Genomic DNA, 7,455 nt, shown 5'->3' on the forward strand with positions numbered 1-7,455 from the left:
AAGGAGATCGCGTGTAACTCGAAAAATATTTTATTTTTTTCTTCAGTTAATTCTTCTTTTTATACCCTGAACAGGGTACATTAAGTTTGCCACGAAGTTTGTAACACTCAGAAGGAAGCTTCGGAGACCCTATAAAGTATATACATACATACATACTTATGTATATAAAGGATCAGTATGTTGAGCTAAGTCGATTTAACGATGACCGTCTGTCAGTCTGTCCGTCTGTCTGTATATATAGGAACAAGTCCTTCAGTTTTTAAGATATCGTTTTGAAATTTTGCAAACATCATTTTCTCTTCAAGAAGCTGCTCATTTGTCAGAATTGCCGATATCGGACCACTATAACATATAGCTGCCATACAAACTGAACGATCGGAATCAAGTTCTTGTATGGAAAACTTTCACATTTGATAATCTATCTTCACAAAAGTTGGCACAGGTTATTTTCTAAGATAATAATGTAATATACGAAGATATTGTTCAGATCGGATTACTATAGCATATAGCTGCTATACAAATTGAATGATCGGAATCAAATGCTTGCATGGAAAACTTTCGCATTTGACAAGATACTTATGTTCACGAAATTTAGTATAGACTATTTTCTAAAGCAACAATGTAATCTTCGAAGAAATTGTTCAGATCGGTTAACTATAGCACATAGCTGCCATACAAATTGAATGATCGGAATCAAATGCTTGCATGGAAAACTTTCGCATTTGTCGTGGTATCTTCACGAAATTTGACATGGATTACTGCTTAAGGTAATAATATAATATCCGAAAAAATTGTTCAGATCGGCTTACTATAGCATATAGCTGCCATACAAATTGAACACATAGTTACTAAAGGAAATGGACCTGTAAAGGGTATATTAGCTTCGGTGCAGCCGAAATTAACGTTTTTTCTTGTTATCTAGTAAGTAAGGGCTAAGTGCAGGTATAACCGAATATTTTATACTTCCGCAAATTGCAAGGATCAAAGCCTGTTTTCCACACTCAGAAGTTGGCAAAAATTTAAATTGAACTCAAAAGAATCGCCATAATTTCATGCATTCTTTCTGAATTTTATTGAGATTCCTGGTGAACCGGAAGATCGAAAATATTTATGTTATATACATACTTATGTATATGAGAAGTGTTAAACCGATTTTACGCATTTTTGGTCCAACTTGTAATCCGATTTTGACAATTTTTTGTATTAAATAAATTCAATATACTACTTGTACAAAGTTGTACTCTAATAATTTTATTGATATTTGATTTGTTTATGCAGAGGAATGGTTGTTTAACCTCACATATCAAATTTGGCTGAAATTGGTGAAGTGATTCATGAGCTATAGGATTTCACCTAAAAGTGGCGTTGTCCAAATTTTACAACAGCCCCCATAAAGCACTTTCTTGCCATCCTATAAACAGCCATTCGGTGAAGAAAACTATTAGACTCTTTAGCAACATACTGCAAGAGTAACATACCTGACCGATATAAAGGACTCTGGAAAAATTGTTCTTATTTTCAGGAAACATCAGAACCCAAACTGTTATAAAGAACATTTAGTTTGGCCTAAATAAGAACACAAATATATACATATTTACATTTTATAGTTATCAAATCATCAAAACTATTAATGTTCTTCATTCATTAGCTAAACCATCGTTAAAACAGCTATCTTCGCCGACCACTTCAAAAGTTCATCTGCTCTATTTACATATGTATGTATGTACTTAAATACATATACATATATACATATGTATGTATGTGTAGATACTTAAAATTTACTTTCCGCTTCCGCTAGCTACAAGCCCCTACTCATACAGCTGCACATATTCTGTTCATGGCATAAATGTTATATCGAATTAGGGAGCAAATTTGTTGTAGTTTTTGTTAGTTTCAACGAAATTCCGTTGTTCTCATATGATATGGATGTGTACATACAAAGACCTAAACAAATTAATCGTTACAACTTTTTTTGCTGCACGTAAGACTACTTCCTGGCATCCTTCCATCGGTCGGCAAGAGGGTACAGATGGAGCTGTGGCGTGGCAAATCGGTTATTTACAGAAAAAAAAAATACATACATACTGCATATACATATGTATTTAATTAAATATTTACGTCTGTATGCTGAATGCATATTCTTAAAACGCAAATCATGAATGAGTGAATGAGTTCTGTCCATCATCTTCACCCATTCTTGCTCAACTTAAAAGAAAATAAAAAGTACTTAAAATATATATTTACATAGTATGCATTACATACGTATGTACAATTGGTACGTCTGTACAGAGCTCGTTCACATTATTTTATTGGTGTCATAGGAGAACATGAACAGAAAAAGCCACTTTTGGAATTATTACAGAATTTTTTTAATGCAGGGTTGCCAAGTTTGATTTATGAGTGCATTTTTTTGTGGCAAAATACACACAATAGTTTGTCCTTCATTCAGATCTACCAAATGTAAGCGATAAATTGAATCCTGTTCTTTTATTTTTTTCCTATTTTCGGGCATTATTTTACCATAGAAAAGGATATTAGTTAAAAATCGTTCCACGAATCTTATTGCCACTATTTTTTCAGACAGTGAGACGTTCATTTTAGTCTTTAACTAGTTTAGATTCAAAAGGACATTCGTAGATGAAGCTATGTACATACATATGTATCGGGGTTTTCAATAAGAGTGCCATCGATGGCATTATGTATGGAACTCGATTTCTTTTGCATGACCACCACGGGCACGCTTGCAGAATTCCAGATGCTGAACGCTATTTTCGACGGTTTTCAAGCATAAATCGGCCGATACTGCTGCAATTTCACGATCGATACTCGTACGAAGTTCATCATTCAGTGCTGGCTGGTTGGCATAGACCATTGACTTGATGTAGCTCCACAGGAAATATTCTAACAGTGTCAAATCGCACGACCGAGGCGACCATTTCGTGAGATAACACGTTCACCAAACTTGGATTTCAATAAATCGATTGTGACATTCGCTATGTGGCTTGCGGCGCCGTCCTGTTCGAACCACATACATATTGTCCAAGTCCATGAGTCAAATTCGGGCCAAAAATATTCGGTTATCATTGAGTGGTAGCGATTCCCATTTACAGCAACGTGTCGGTCTTGATCATCACTGAAGAAGTAAGGCCCAATGACGCCGCCGGCCCATAAACCGCACCATACCGTAATTTTTTCGGGGTACAATGGTGACTCATGGAGTACGTACGAATGTACTTTCACTGGAATAAAGAATTTCATTGATATTCCAAACCGTTTTTATTTTATTAAAAAAAGAACTTTTGTAGCCTAAACTCGAGGCCACTGACTGCGAATTTCAGTAGAAAATTTTAAAAATTTCGACTCGTTGTTGGGTCGTATATCTTTCCATAATGAAATGGCAAAACCTTACGGAAGAGAAAAGTTAAAAGAGCGGGAAAATATATGGCGTCGTTTGCTGTCCCTATCTGTCTACTTTTATAGCATCCCTATTGAAACCACCGATATACATATAAACAGCACCTCGTTGTGAACGTATGTATTTAATGAAGACATTTCTATACTTCTAGTAATCTTATGCTATACATACATAGTTCTAAAAATTTTAACACAGAATTTTTAATATATTTTGCTTGCAGCTAAATGGCATCCCTTATGTATACCTGTATATACATTTGGCGAAAGAGTAAGGTAAAACCGCGCCATTCACCATACAAAAAATACTCTTCTGCAAAATGCTAAACTAAAATAAAAATTTATGAATATTAAATGACACAGAACTTTTCTACTGAATATTTTCTCTTTCCTTAGTTATTAATACTTTTTTTACGCTATTTATATTTTTATAAGTATATATAAGAAATAGTGTAGAAGGCTACCCCATTCGTTTTTGTTGTGGCCAACATGTACCGCATAAGATCATATACACATACACAAATACAAAGTCAGCCGACCGGCAAGTGACGCTCTCTGCTGTCAAAACATTCACGTGCAAGCTCAACTGTCAAAGTATCGGAGGTTTTGACGTTTAGCAATTGCAAACGGGGGATGGCCAGATTGAAATTTTGCCAAAAAAATATGCAAATGGAGGAATTTACTACTGTGATCCAATTAAACGGTGAATTTTGTCCATTTCAACTCCTTCAAAGTAGTCCCCTCCCGCTGCAATAAACTTATGCCAACGAATGGCCATCAGAGCATTCTTCGATTCGGCTTTTATATACTCAATTGAATCAAAATGGTGTCGTCGGAGTGGTCATATGAATTAGCTGAATAGCCAGATGTTACACGAAGGTAAATCAGGTGAATGCGGTGGTTGCGGTATGATATTAGTTGAAAATGTGCCGAAATGATCACGAATAACCAATGCAATATGAGATGGTGCATTATCTCACTTTTTTGTTCAATAATTCAGACGTAGTAAAAATCGAAGAACTCACTTTTAGAGCCTCACAAAATGACGCGTATCTGAAATACTAATGAATATTTTAACTTGAAATTTAGCATAGATGTGACTAACAGTACTACCAACTTAAGGAAAAAAAATTTACCGATTCAACAAACACGCGAAGTATAAATGAAAAATTCACCTTTCAATTTGATCACAACATCGTTCAAAACCTCTTATAAAAAATTAAAAAAAAAATTAATTAAAATCAAAGAAAATATGAAATTTAAATATATTTGATGAAAACTTTTGAAATGTGTTACGTCATAGTATTAATTTTGAATGGAAAATGATTAAAACTATTTTTAATTGAAAGCTAAAAAGCTAAAATACCTTTATTAAGTATAAGACAGTTGTTTTAGTATACTATAAAAAATTTAATAAATCAAAGATATTCAATTTTAATTTTTTGAGTTTAATCGCAATAAGTATTGGTTATTGTGATTTAAATGCCCAAAAGTAATTATTTCATATGATCTGGCCACAATGGAAAATGTTATACAAAACGCCAATTTTAAGGCGCCGCCACGCTGAAGTTGGACATCCCTTCATACCTGATAAAAGCATTTATAAAGATGGTGTCAACTAAATAAGTAATAAGCAGTAAAAAATTAAAATTGTAAGATTTTACAAAATTCAAAAAGTGTTTTGTGTCTATGTATATTTGTACAAGCATGTGTTTATTAAGAATTTAATTACAGATCGAGTTTGTATACAGAAGTGACTAAACAATTGGAATAAGCGGTGGATAGCATTTCCCAGACACGCTGCCTTTTTACAACAAAAAATTGGCATATAGTGAATAACAAATTTAGGGAATATAATTTTCATACCAAAGAGGTAAGAAATTTTTTAACAAATCTGTTCAAAAAAAGTTTTTAAGTTTAAGTTTTCATTGCTGAATAATATGAAATGCGTGTTTTATACATTATTATCCTTTTTCTTCTTCTTTATTAGCGTAGACACCACCACGACACCACGCGGTTACAGCCGAGTTCACAACAGCGCGCCAATCGTTCTTCCTTCCCGCTGTTTGGCGTCAATTGGAGATTCCAAGTGCAGCCGATCTCTTGTTCCTCAGCTTCCTTCGCCGGGTTCTGCGTCAAGTACTTTCAGCGCTGGAGCGTTTTCATCCATTTGGAGGACATGACCCAGCCAGCGTAGTCGCTGCCTCTTAATTCGTTGAACTATGTCATATGCATTTATACCCATACATATGGGTAGCCGTAAAACTTCCGTTTGAACGCGAGCTAAAGTGAGAAGGCGAAATATTCCGCCTCGTAATAAACCCTAACAATGAACTGAAGAAAACAGCCTCGGATAAGATACCCCCATTTTGATGACGACCCCTGCAAACGTGTTATTTAATTTCTGAACAATAAAAACATGATTAAAAATTAAAAATAAGCCATTTTTAAATGCTTCTCTAGGAGCTCACAGCCAAAAAATGGTTTGTGAGAATTAAAAAAAAAACTACTGAATAAATTTTTGTAAAATTTTAAGGATATATTTATACACATTTTTAAAGAAAAAAAAATTAACAAAAAAATTGGTCGTTTTGGGCCATACAATGACATAGCACTTTTGATCATGTATTCTGTAATTTTTGGTTGAACATACTATATAGTACATTTTTGCTTCTTTGGTGCTGTGTAGTAATCGTCAGTTGTAGTAATATTCCTATTTAAATAGGAATTTAAAATTACAAAGGAATACTTTACATCATTTTTGGATGGCAGTTGAGTAATTTCTTCTTCAGAATCCTCGTCGTTTTCCATGTCGCTAGAAGTTATATTCGTTGGTTCTGAATTATGCGGTTCTACAATATCATCTGTTATAAATCCGGATGAGCATATCTCATTGTCAACTTCAATAATCTGTAATATAAACATTTGAAGGGATAAATACGCGCGGCGACTTATATGTGAGCAGCTGCCTATAAAGTGGAATTTCCCCGAAAAAGGTGACTTACAGAATCACGTGCCAATTTAAAAGTTCGATTTATGGAAGGAAATTTGATTGAAATTTTACTTCTAAATGCTATTGCCAATTCAAAAGTTCGAGTTATGGAGAACTTGGAGTTATAGAATGTAAGTTCAACTGTGTTTTCCAGAATTTTCAATAAATTCTCTTTAGATATCGAATGTATGTACATACATATATATATGTATGTATATGTTCACATGTAAAAATATACCTACTTCCTTCAATGTGTGATTGCTTCAAAAGAAAATCTTGTCAGGGTAAAAATTGAAAGTTTCGTTACCTGAGGAACACACATATTTCATGTTACATTTGCATATACATATGTATTCATATCCTTTAATATCTGTACACACAAACTAATATATGTATTTCTTTGGAATATTCACAAAGCAATATGTTTATGAGTGGATGGCTCACTGCTAAAGGTCGTTTAGTAAAATGTACAAATATTACAAGGAAAATAATAATGAGGGAAAAATAATACTGAAGGATTTTAAAGGAAGATTCTGAAAATTCTGAAGACAGAAAAATAAATTATTATTACTATACCTAAAGGGGCGTAAATACAAGCAAATGCGTTTCATTTTCTTAACAGGCTACAATGAACAATTCCAAAAAGTTTCAATATTATTCAACGAAGACAATTTAAGATGATTTTCTTGAACTATGGTAAGGTAATTCTAAGTTAGAATTTAAGATGTTTCGAAATCAAGTAACTCGAGTATAGCTGTTTTTGATGAAATGGAAAAACAGTCAATTTTGCTTTTCAAGAACTTTCAAACTTATTCACAAAACGGTGTCGCCCATTTTAATGTATTTGTTGTTGTTGGTGTTGTAGCGAGTTCCTATACTCTTTTTATCAAATATCGTCGAAATCACTTAGCGGTAGGCCAGAGAAACGACCGTTTCGGGGCGTTCGGATAAGGAGGGAAGTGAGTGAGTGGCGTAAGGGGGCATCTAAAGGGATGGTTAATGTCATGCAAGGACTCTTTGTATGCAGGACTTAACTTTGGTATGATGAGGAC

General features: G+C 33.9%; 1 long non-coding RNA gene across 1 annotated transcript; it reads left to right on the forward strand.

Annotated features, from left to right (window-relative positions):
- Positions 1-4,927: 4,927 nt before the first annotated feature.
- Positions 4,928-5,828, forward strand: LOC125780267 (uncharacterized). Its single transcript, XR_007423694.1, has 3 exons — positions 4,928-5,063; positions 5,146-5,284; positions 5,402-5,828. It is a non-coding gene; the product is annotated as an uncharacterized LOC125780267 (long non-coding RNA).
- The last annotated feature ends 1,627 nt before the right edge of the window (positions 5,829-7,455 follow it).

Source organism: Bactrocera dorsalis, unplaced genomic scaffold, assembly GCF_023373825.1.
Source record: "Bactrocera dorsalis isolate Fly_Bdor unplaced genomic scaffold, ASM2337382v1 BdCtg355, whole genome shotgun sequence".
Classification (NCBI taxonomy): domain Eukaryota; kingdom Metazoa; phylum Arthropoda; class Insecta; order Diptera; family Tephritidae; genus Bactrocera; species Bactrocera dorsalis.